Genomic DNA, 11,348 nt, shown 5'->3' with positions numbered 1-11,348 from the left:
GACAACATTTCTTAAGATGACATGCCGGCTCAGTCTCTTGAAGATGATCATAGAGAATATGCGCGTGTGCGTTCATAAGGATAAGTGTATGGACGTCTATAGGAGCACCTGCGTCTGTACCATGTTAAAGAAAAACAGACAGCATTTCTGTTTTCGTTTTCTCTCTTTCCCACCTCGTTGGCTCCCAAATATTCTACGTAGCTAAGGCAGAGTACACGCCCTTCCGGCGGCGACCAAAGCAATTATAAACGGCAGACCTACGGGCAGGAAGTCTCTGTCCGGTCGTCCACTTTGTCGCCTCCCTCACTCGAACTCCTCGGCCTCGCCGGCTCTCCAGTCCCGCCCTCACCGCCTTGATCACATCCCACCGCGGACTCAGAGGAGACCACCAGCCACCCGTTGTCTCGCCGCCGGATTCTGCTGCTGATCGAGTTGGCGTACTTGCTTCGAGCGGCCGGCCTCTTCCTGGCCGGCGTAGCTTGGCTGACTGGCATCGCGCTGAGCCGCTGAAGCAGACGGAGGACGAGATGGCGCTCGGCAGGCAGCGGATCGTGAGGTGAGCCGCGGGAGCTAGCTCTTCGGTCTGTTTGCTTTTTTGCTTCCGCGCGTGCTTCGGGCATGGGTGCTCGACAGGATAATTCTTATTCGTAGTCTATTACTGTATATAGTACTAAATCTTTGAGGCCCTGTTTGGATAGCCGTTTTCGTTTTAAATACAGTTGTAAATAATACCTACTCCCTCCGTTTTTATTTACTTCACATATTAGTTTTGACCAATGCCGGTACGATATGCGTGTAGCTGAAACAGCTCCGTATGGAATTACATCCATTCCAAGCGCGCCCTGAGTTGGTAAGCTACACTGGCATGGAGCTTCTCCCCCTATTTGGTTGATCTGGTCGGTACAAATTAGCATCATCACCTAAACTAAACGACGACGAAAAAGGGTTTCACCTAAACTAAAAAACTGTTGATGGAGAACTGAATCTATTTAAAGTAGAATGTTCCTTTGCTTCCTTGATATAGAATGAAGAATAAATAATTATAGTCCATGTTGTTAGTAAGGAACAAGAGTCCATTTTCTTGTGCACGGCTCAGATGTTGGGGAAATCTGGTGCTAAGGTCCAATCCGACTAATTTTTTGTGCTGCTCCCATTATTTACAGGTTTGATGAGGAGATGGGGATGCCACCGCCACCAATTCAACAGAAACAGGCAGCATTACCTGCTATTAAACTTGGTGTCGCGAGCTCAGGGAAGAACAAGATTTTCGACCCATCAAGTGACTTTATCTTGACGTGGAACCGTGTTTTCCTTTTTTCGTGCTTCCTTGCTCTATTCATAGACCCCCTGTACTTCTACATCCCAAAAATTGTCTACGGCACCGCATATTCCTGTGCTGGGACAGACAGACATTTAACCATCATCCTTGCATTCTTCCGATCAATTACCGATCTTTTCTATGTGATTCACATCATAATTAAATTCAGAACTGCATTTATTAAAACGAGCTCAACCTGGGGGATTTTTAAAGGAGGAGATCTTGTCACAGACCCTAAAGAGATTGCATGGAAATATTTGAGATCTGACTTTGCAATTGATGTGGTGGCTGCATTGCCTTTGCCACAGGTAACTTGCTAATCTTCTTTCTTGTTCCAAGTGGAATGTAAGTAGTACTAATGAAGTAATGATCCTTGGTTTTAGGATTTTGGTCAAGTATTTGCAATGTTTGATCTTATTTAACACGGATATGCTATATTAAGTGTGAGATTGTAAGATAGGGATGGACTCAAATAATTTTCTTCATTGCAATTGCAATACGAGCATTTTGTTAAAATAACAGTAGATATAGTTCTGTGTGAGTGCAGCACTCCACTGGACACGGTGAAGAAATATGATGGACATTCAACCATTCTCTCTCCAGACCAGCCCTTGGGATTGTCTGTAAAGGACATTCCAGAAAAAGATTACCTGAAATTAAATTTCTGCAGTTTGAGTAGAGTGGGTTATAGTAAAGATTTTTTTTCTTTTTTTTTCGAAACTTTGAGGGGCCTCAACCTCATGGTGTGTTCCTGCACCCATGTTCATATTAAGTTATGTGACTGGTTCAACATGGGCAAAATCCTTTCCTGAAATGAAATTCGAGATTCTAATGCAGAGATTGTGGAGCTTACGAGATAACCGCTGAACTTGTTTTTTCATTCATATACAGTTATTGCGAATTGTTTATGTTCTGTAAGGGCAAATATCTTGTCTACTTATGTATCTTTACTAATGTGCAGATCATAGTCTGGTATGTGATACCAGCTATCAAATATTCCATTGCTGAGCACAACAATAACATCATGGTGCTTATAGTTCTTGCTCAGTATCTTCCAAGACTATATCTCATATTCCCTTTAACTTATGAAATTATCGAAGCTACTAAAGTTGTTGCAAAGACTGCTTGGCAAGGGGCTGTATACAACCTGCTGCTTTACATGATAGCTAGTCATGTACGGTATCTGTATACTTTCATATGCAACCTTTCATCGTTTCATATGTTGAAGTTCACCAAATTCTTGTTAAATGTACTGCTCAAGTTTTCATTTCCTAGTTCATTTATTTATTATGTCACAAGTTTCTTAGTATCCCCGTTCCACTTCATTCAGGTGTTAGGTGCACTATGGTACTTGCTATCTGTTGATCGCCAAACAGCTTGCTGGAAAATAAGTTGCAGGAATGAAACTAGGTGCGATATTAGGTACCTACATTGTGATATGACACCAAATCAGAAATGGGCTAGTACAACTGATGTCTTCCATAGCTGCAATGCTAGTGATACCAGCATCACCTTCGACTATGGCATGTTCCTGCCTGCACTGTCCAATCTAGTGCCTGCTCAGAGTTTCTTGATAAAGTTGATCTATTCCTTTTGGTGGGGTTTACAGAATCTAAGGTATTTCTGTACTGGACATCTTGATATCAAACTAGAGTACTAAGTGAGAACTTACGTTGCAATTTCCTTTTACAAACCAGTAGCACTTTGATACCATTATTATATACTTATGTAAGTTGAAAGCTTTGATGAGAACCTAGGATCTTACTCTTTCAGTTTCGGCTGAATAACATTGGGAAATTAACTTAGAAGATCCTGTAGTGTTATCATAATCTTTTTATCAGTTGTGAGGATTGGTGAGTGGCTCTCTAACATGGTATATCTCCCTTCCATTTTCTTGACAGTTGCTATGGCCAGACTCTTTCTGTTAGCACCTACGTTGGTGAGACACTGTTCTGTATATTCTTGGCAGTATTCGGTCTTGTCTTGGAATCATCTGGTCTGGTCTTGTTTGCATATGTGATTGGAAATGTGCAGGTACATTTTACATACTTGCGCTCTCTATATTGTAGAAGTTCATTATTCATGTGCATGAAATTTACCATTTTAATCATCTCTAGTATTATTGTTAGAAATAAATCCAGTAGGATTGACGTGATTGGATCTCAAGCCCCTAGTCATTAGATCACCTAATTGCATATATCAGAGAGATAGTTTAGGATCTTACCACCAATGGAAGCGGCCATTGGTGTAGGCGATGCAAAGTTCCGTGCCTGCTCGATGCAGGTGTGATGCAGGCTCGGTGTAGATGCTCGCAGCGGGTAGCGGTGTCCCTCCAGGCGCCAGCGGCACTGCGCTGGCACCGGAGCAGAGGTAGGAGAAGGCCTTCCCGTTGCACAATGCTCCCTTAGATCGGATTAGGGTTTTGGGATTTAGGAGGGCGGAGTAGACGCACGTGAACAGGTCAGATCGTGTGTGGCCGGCTGCCACCCCTCTTTATATGTGGCGCTGGCGATCAAGGGACCTAAACCACGTTGGTTTGGGTCGCCCCCGATCAGGGCGCGTTAGTTGGGGTCGAGGGGGTACGAACGTTGGTTCGTGACCTCCCCCCCTTAACGTAACTTATATTCTGGTTTATCTCTTTGGCCCATTGGGCCTTAGATCAATTCAACATTCTCCCCCTTGATCGTTAGGCTCAATAACTTTTGCCCATTCTCCATAGGAATGATATACCAGAGTAAGGTGTTACCACAGCCGATGAAAGGCCATTGAAACTCAATAATCATAGCACACATCCTATTTCGAAATGGGAAACATTTTGACTTAATCTGAGTAGTTTATATTAGCGGTCCCATAATTTCAGGATCAAAAGTCTTCCATTAAACCCATGCCGGATATGTGCTCACGAAAAATATTGGGTGGTAAGCCTTTAGTAAGAGGATCCGCAAGCATACGTGTCATACTGATATGCTTAACATTATTAGTTTGATCCCGGATTCTATGTTGAACAACACAGTACTTTAGGTCAATGTGCTTGGCAGCAGCACTTGACTTGTTGTTATTCGTATACAAAACTGCGGGTTCATTATCGCACTACAATGTCAGTGGTTTGGAAATGCTGTCAACCACTTTAAGTCCGGGAAGGAAATTCTTTAGCCATACAACCTGCCCAACAAAACATGCTAGATATCCTGCCTGCATCGTAGATGAGGCAACTATCGTTTGCTTGGAGCTTTTCCACGATATGACTCTTCAAGTGAGTGTGAATATATAATCTGACGTGGATTTCATAATATCCACACACCCGGCAAGATCAGAGTCTGGGTAACCAACAACTTCCAGGTTATCGGACTTTCTATATGTAAGCATGAAATTTGTAGTACCTTGCATATAACGTAAGACTTTCTTTGCGGCCTTCCAGTGGCCCGGTCCTGGATTAGATTGAAATCTGCTAAGCATCCCGGTTACAAAAGCTAAGTCAGGGCGTGTACATAGTTGAGCATACATGATGCTTCCGACAATTGAAGCATAAGGAACCGACTTCATCTGATCAGTTTCATTTTGGTTCCTTGGACATGGGAATATCCCAAACTTATCATCCTTGACTATGGGGCAGGTGAGGAAGGGCACTTATGCATATTGTATTTCTTTAGCACTCTCTCAAAGTATGCCTTCTGCGATAGTCCTAATGTTACTTTGGACCTATCTTGATGAATCTCAATGCCAAGGACATACGAGGCTTCGCCGAGGTCCTTCATGTCAAATTTTGAGGATAGAAATCTCTTGGTCTCATGCAACATATCTTTATCGCCGCAAGCCAATAGAATATCATCCACATAACTGCCTTTAAATTTAACATATATGCAGTTGCCCACTTCATTTTCTTTAAAACCAAACGTTCTAATAATCTTGTCGAACTTGAGGTACCACTGCCTTGAAGCTTGCCTCAAGCCATATATGGATTTCTTTAAACAACATGCCATATGTTCTTTTCCTTCCATGAAAAAACCTTCAGGATGAGTCATGTAAACTTCTTAGCTTAAGTCACCAATTCAAAATGTCGTCTTGACATCCATTTGATGCAGCTCTAAATCATAATGAGCTACAAGTGCCATGACAATTCTGAAATAATCTTTGGCTGACACAGGTGAGAAGATCTCCTTAAAATCGATCCCTTCTCTCTGTGTAAAACCTTTTGCTACAAGTATCACTTTGAAAATTTCGACGTTCCCTTTGGAATCATATTTGGTTTTGTAGACCCACTTGCAGCCTACCCTTTTGGCTCCATCAGGAACTTCTACTAAGTCCCAAACATCATTCGAGCTCATAGATTTCAATTCGTCTTCCATAGCCACCAACCATTTGGATAAGTCTTCACTTTTAGTGGCTTCCTTATATGAGGTCGGATCTTGTACCTTCCCTATGTCATTTTCATCCTCACACATGAAAGTGACATAATCGCTGGAGATGGCATTTTTCTTTTCCCATTGTGATCTTCTCATAGGCTCGTTAATTAGTATGTGAATTTCTTCTTGCCCGAGAAGGTTGAGGATTAACACTGGGTTGAGGATCATCATTTGGCTGAGGGTCTTCATCATGCTGAGGATCTTCATTATGCTGAGGCTCCTCGTCAGATTGAGGATCCACTTCAGGTTCGGGATCACTAGTAGGTGTCTCGTACATAGGGATAAAGTTCTCAAGGATAGACAGGGATGGAACATACACCCGGTTCTCCTCAAGATCAATCACCGTAACACTTCATTATCCTCAAAAAACACCGCTTGCCTAGTTTCCACAAACTTGGTGGTATGACCTGGGAAATAAAAGCGATATCCTTTTCCTCTATGAGGGTACCTAATGAAAAAACAACTAACTGTCTTTGGGTCCCACTTCTTAATATGTGGATTGGACACTTTAGCTTCAGTCAGGCAACCCCCCACACACAAGTAATTCAAGCTCGGTTTCTTTCCCGCCCACATCTCATAAGGTGTGCCCGGTGCTAACTTAGTTGGATCAAGATTCAGGATGTGTGCATCTGTTTTCAATGCCTCCATCCAAAGACTTACTAGTAAACTTGCATGACTAAGCATGCTACATACCATATCCATCAGACTGCGGTTGCGACGTTCAGCCACGCCATTTTGCTGAGGTTCACCAGGCATTGAATATTGGGCAATAATTCCATTTTCAGCAAGATATTTCGCGAATGGTCATGGCCTTTGCTCATAAGGAGCATGCCTGCCATAATATTCTCCCCCACGATCAGAACGTAATACTTTGATCTTTAGATTGAGTTGATTTTCAACCTCGGCTTTATAAATCTTAAATTTGTCCAAAGCCGCTGAAGGAGTGGGATGTGAACAACTTGCCTCATTGCATTGCTTAGGCTTTGGAGGATTCTTTTTGAAGAACTGCTTTTTGTTGGGCACATCATTGCTATGAGCATTCTTCTCATGCTTCCTTTTTCGGAGTTAACATGGAAAGCTTGATCTTTCTGTTCACTCTTCATTCTCTCTTCCTCCTGAACGCAATGTGCAATGAGTTCAAGTAGTTTCCATTTGATTTCAAGAGAATTATAGTTTATCTTGAATGGATTGAATTGTGAGGATAATGACCTAAAAACTAGGAGCACAAGAAGCTCTTCGTTCAAGTCACACTTCATGGTTTTAAGCTTTGTCGTGGCATTGCTCATACTTAAAATGTGCTCCCTCACGTGCCCATCATATTTTGCAAGCAGCTTGTGCAAAAGCTCATCCACATACACTTTCTCTGAGCCCTTAAATTGTTCTTCCACCGATTTCAAATATTCGGCGACATTTCCTTTAGCGGGAATAGCCCCTTTAATATCAGTCTAGATGGAGAAGTTCATAATTAGGAGCGCCATTCTATTTGACCTCTCACACTTCTCAACTTAGCATCATAGGCTTTCTTAAGCTCAACATACCTAGTGGCACCCTTTTCAGGTTCCACTAGTTTACTTTCCCTCAGTGCGGGTCAACCTCATGCCATCCCAAGTGCAATAGCAACAAGTCCTTCCATGTTTGGAAGTTGTTTCCCGTGGGTGGCTTGATGTTTTGAAAAACACGAGGACCGGGAGCTATCATCATTTCAAAATAGCATAAGTAAAGGAAAAGAACATCATAATTAAATTAAATTGCATAAAAATTAACCTACATTAGTTTGATCAATTTTGATGCAAAAAACAACTCCAAATTATATCACCGTTGGGCAGAAAATAATAAGGAATCAACAGGGTGATTCAAAATTGTAAAACAACATTGGTCTATATCACAAAAAAGGATAACATTTATATGCCATAAAATGACACAAACATTAATTTCATAAGAGTTTTCTAAATAAAATCTCTAGTTGGTTCCATTTCATTCAGAAAACTAAAGCATAATTTATAACATAATTTTTCTGGCTATTTTTAATTTAATACAATGCAAAACATTTGGAGGATAATCATTACAATAAAAATGCACTGAATAAAAAGTAAAAAGAACGCACAGAATTTTAGTTTGCCTAATAGCCCACGGCTACCCATTATGCAGCGGTCCAACGGCGAAAAACTCATGAAAGAAAAAACTGGTCACACTGGGCCAAGACAACCTGGGCTGAGGCCGAGCCGCGAAAACGGCTCGTCAAGTGGCCGAAGGCTCGTCCGGTCTCGTCCGTCGGATCAAGCCGACGGCCCCGATCGCCCTGGAGCGAAGCAAAACCAGCACCGGGTCAAACCCTAGCCCCCATTTCCCCATTTCCTCCACGATTAACCTGGACCCACGACGACACCACGGTGGCGAGTGGCGCCCCGCCATGGCGGCCCAGTGGTTACGCTCAACGAAGCAGCGTGTCGCGTACTGAGTCCGGGGCGCTCCTCCGGCGAGCATGGCTACTGGCGTCGCGAGCACGACGTTCGGCGGCGCGTGCAAGGAAGCATTTCACCGGCGTCTGCCGGCACAATGTTTTGGCGGGGATGGCCACGTGCGAGGTGAACCACCCACGGCACACGCGCATCCATTAGGGTGCAACATCGATGGCTGCTGCTCCATCATTCCACGCGACGTTCCAAGGACGGCGGTGTTCCGGCTACGGCGTGCACGCACGGCGGCGGCCGTGTGGACCCGGAAGGCCGGGGGGGAGGATCTAGGGTTTCGGTTTCACACGAAATCGGGGAAAAATATTGGATTTTACATAATCATAGATTCCCCTCCTTCTAATTGCTTAACCGTGCTAATTGAACATTTAACTTAAAAGCGGAAGCATGGCTTAATTACTCTAACCGAAAGGATTGAGCATCTTCAGTAGATAATTAGCACTAACTCGTAGCCTATTAGTCATTAACCGGAAAGTATAAACCCTAGGCATTAAGCATTGACTATAACAGAGGCATTTAATCTTGATCATGAACCATAAACTTAAACCACAATCATTACTACGTAATCATGATCAATGATTTAAACATATCATATTTAGGGATCTAATTTAGGCTTAATTAGCTCAAGATACCATTGTTAGAAAAAAATCCAATAGGGTTGATGTGATTAGATCTCAAGCCTAGTCATTAGATCACCTAGTTGCATAGATGAGAGGGATAGTTTAGGATCTTACCACCAATGGAAGCAGCCATTGGTGTAGGCGATGCGAAGTCCCGTGCCTACTCGATGCAGGCGTGATGCAGGCTCGGTGTAGATGCTCGCAGCGGGTAGCGGCGTCCCTCCGGGCGCCAGCGACACTGCCCTGGCACCAGAGCAGAGGTAGGAGAAGGCCTTCTCGTCGCACAGCACTCCCCCAGATCGGATTAGGGTTTTGAGATTTAGGAGGGCAGAGTAAACGCATGTGAACATGTCAGATCGTGCGTGGCCGGCTGCCACCTCTCTTTATATGTGGCGCTGGCAATCAGGGGACATAAACCACGTTGGTTTGGGTCGCCCCTGATCAAGGCGCGTTAGTCGGGGTCGAGGGGGTACGAACGTTGGTTCATGACCACCTCCCCTTAACGTAACTTTTATTCTGGTTTATCTCTTTGGCCCATTAGGCCTTAGATCAGTTCCAACAAATGGCGGTAGGTATGTCGTTTCATTGGTTTCATTCTCACCTCTTTCCAAAACCATGTCCTGCATTAACTCAATCAAATCAAATCATACTAAAACCTCAACTAAATCAAAACTTTATTTGCCTTCCCCACCCATAGCCGAATCAAATCAAATCATACCAAAACCTTAACTAAATCTAAAATATTCTTGCATGCCCCTACCCATATTCAAATCAAATCAAATCTTACAAAAAATCTAGAATATGGTGGGTGTAAGGTATATATCGGGCACGATTGATGCTGAACCACTATAATATGTATGCCCACGTTGCAATGCACGGTCAATTAGAACTGTTTTTTAAAACATAATATCTTACATTGTTATCATTGCAGACCTCCCTCCAATCCATCACTGTGACAAGGGAGGACGAATGGAGGTTACACCAAAGAGATGCGGAGGAGTGGATGAGACGTCGTCAACTTCCTAATGAACTGCGGGAAAGAGTTAGACGATTTATGCAGTTCAAGTGGCATGCGACTGGAGGTGTGCATGAAGAGGCTGTATTGAAGTTTCTACCAGAGGATCTACGACGTGACATTAAACGCCACCTTTGCTTGGAGCTTGTTCGCCAGGTAACTACTTCTACACGATTATGTGTAATACACAAGGAATCCACGTTTGAAAGTTCCTGGTTTGCCTTTAGGACTGGACTTCTTGTTATCATTTGTCATGTGCTAATCTCTCTTCTATTGTGAGGTTTCAGGTTCCGTTTTTCTCCCAGATGGATGACCAACTTCTAGATACCATCTGCGCGCGTCTTGTATCATCACTGTGCACAAAGGGCACATACATTGTTCGTGAGGGTGATCCGGTGACTGAGATGCTTTTCATCATTCGTGGAGAACTAGAAAGCTCGACAACAGATCGCCTCACAGGCTTGTTCACTTCAATTACCCTTAAAGCTGGTGATTTCTGCGGTGAGGAACTTCTTGGGTGGGCTCCTGTCCCGAAGCCTACCGCCAGGTTGCCATCAGCCACTCGTACAGTGAAGGCGGTCACAGAAGTGGAGGCCTTCTCACTTAAGCCGGAGGATCTGAAGTTCGTGGCCATGCAATTTAGCAGTTTGAACAGCAAGAAGTTGCAGCACAGTCTCCGTTTCTACTCACACAAGTGGAGAACCTGGGGCGCGCGCCTCATCCAAGCTGCTTCGCGGCGGTACAGGAGGAGAAAGATGGCCAAGGGCCTGAGATCAGGAGACTCGAATGGTGAAGACGACCGTCCACGGAAGAAGAATCTATAAGAACGATGGCCACGAAAATAATGGCTGGGAACAGGAAAGGACTTCAGGCCATAAAAGACCTGTCTGCACTGAAGAAGTCGGAGGAGGAGCCAGATTTCCCAGCTGAACCGCCTTCACTGAATATCCAGATTTACCTGTCTGCACTGAAGAAGTGTAAGGTAGTAACTTATATCCTGTCCATAACGGACACTGATCCTGCTACCTCTGCTGCCAGTTAGTCAGCCTTTGTCGCATGGAGGGGACTGTAGTCCGGTTAGAATTTTCACAGAACCGGCCGTTGATCCGAGGATGCTAATTACTCGACGTTGTACATTCAGATGTATCTGTGTTTGTAACATCATTGGCATGCGCCGCTATGCTGACTGCAGAGCTTCAAATAAATTCTAACGTTGAAGCCATAGTCTGACCTTGCTATTCTTGTTTAAGGTATGAGCGACTCCACTTCGATATCAGCAGCTCTCATGCAGAGGCTGGGGGCAATCCTCCTTTTCTATTTTTTTTAAACTTTGATATCAGCATCTTTTAGGTTCTGGATATGCTTTACATTACGCTTTCATCAACGTCATATGCTGTCACAGTGGCAGCAGTGACCTATGGAAGATTTGGACGACAAATTTGAAACCTGTGCTGGCAATCGTATTTAGTGGCCGAGTGCGGAGGCCGGGCTATGCATGCGTGAATCTACTTATGCATGATT

The 11,348-nt window shown here is 43.8% G+C and overlaps 1 pseudogene; it reads left to right on the top strand.

The window, feature by feature from the left end:
- The first annotated feature begins 293 nt into the window (after positions 1 to 293).
- Positions 294 to 11,049, top strand: LOC109734963 (cyclic nucleotide-gated ion channel 17-like; annotated as a pseudogene).
- The last annotated feature ends 299 nt before the right edge of the window (positions 11,050 to 11,348 follow it).

Source organism: Aegilops tauschii, chromosome 6 (genome assembly GCF_002575655.3).
Source record: "Aegilops tauschii subsp. strangulata cultivar AL8/78 chromosome 6, Aet v6.0, whole genome shotgun sequence".
NCBI lineage: Eukaryota > Viridiplantae > Streptophyta > Magnoliopsida > Poales > Poaceae > Aegilops > Aegilops tauschii.
Note: the sequence above shows the minus strand (reverse complement) of the source record. Positions and strands in the feature narration are given on the sequence as shown.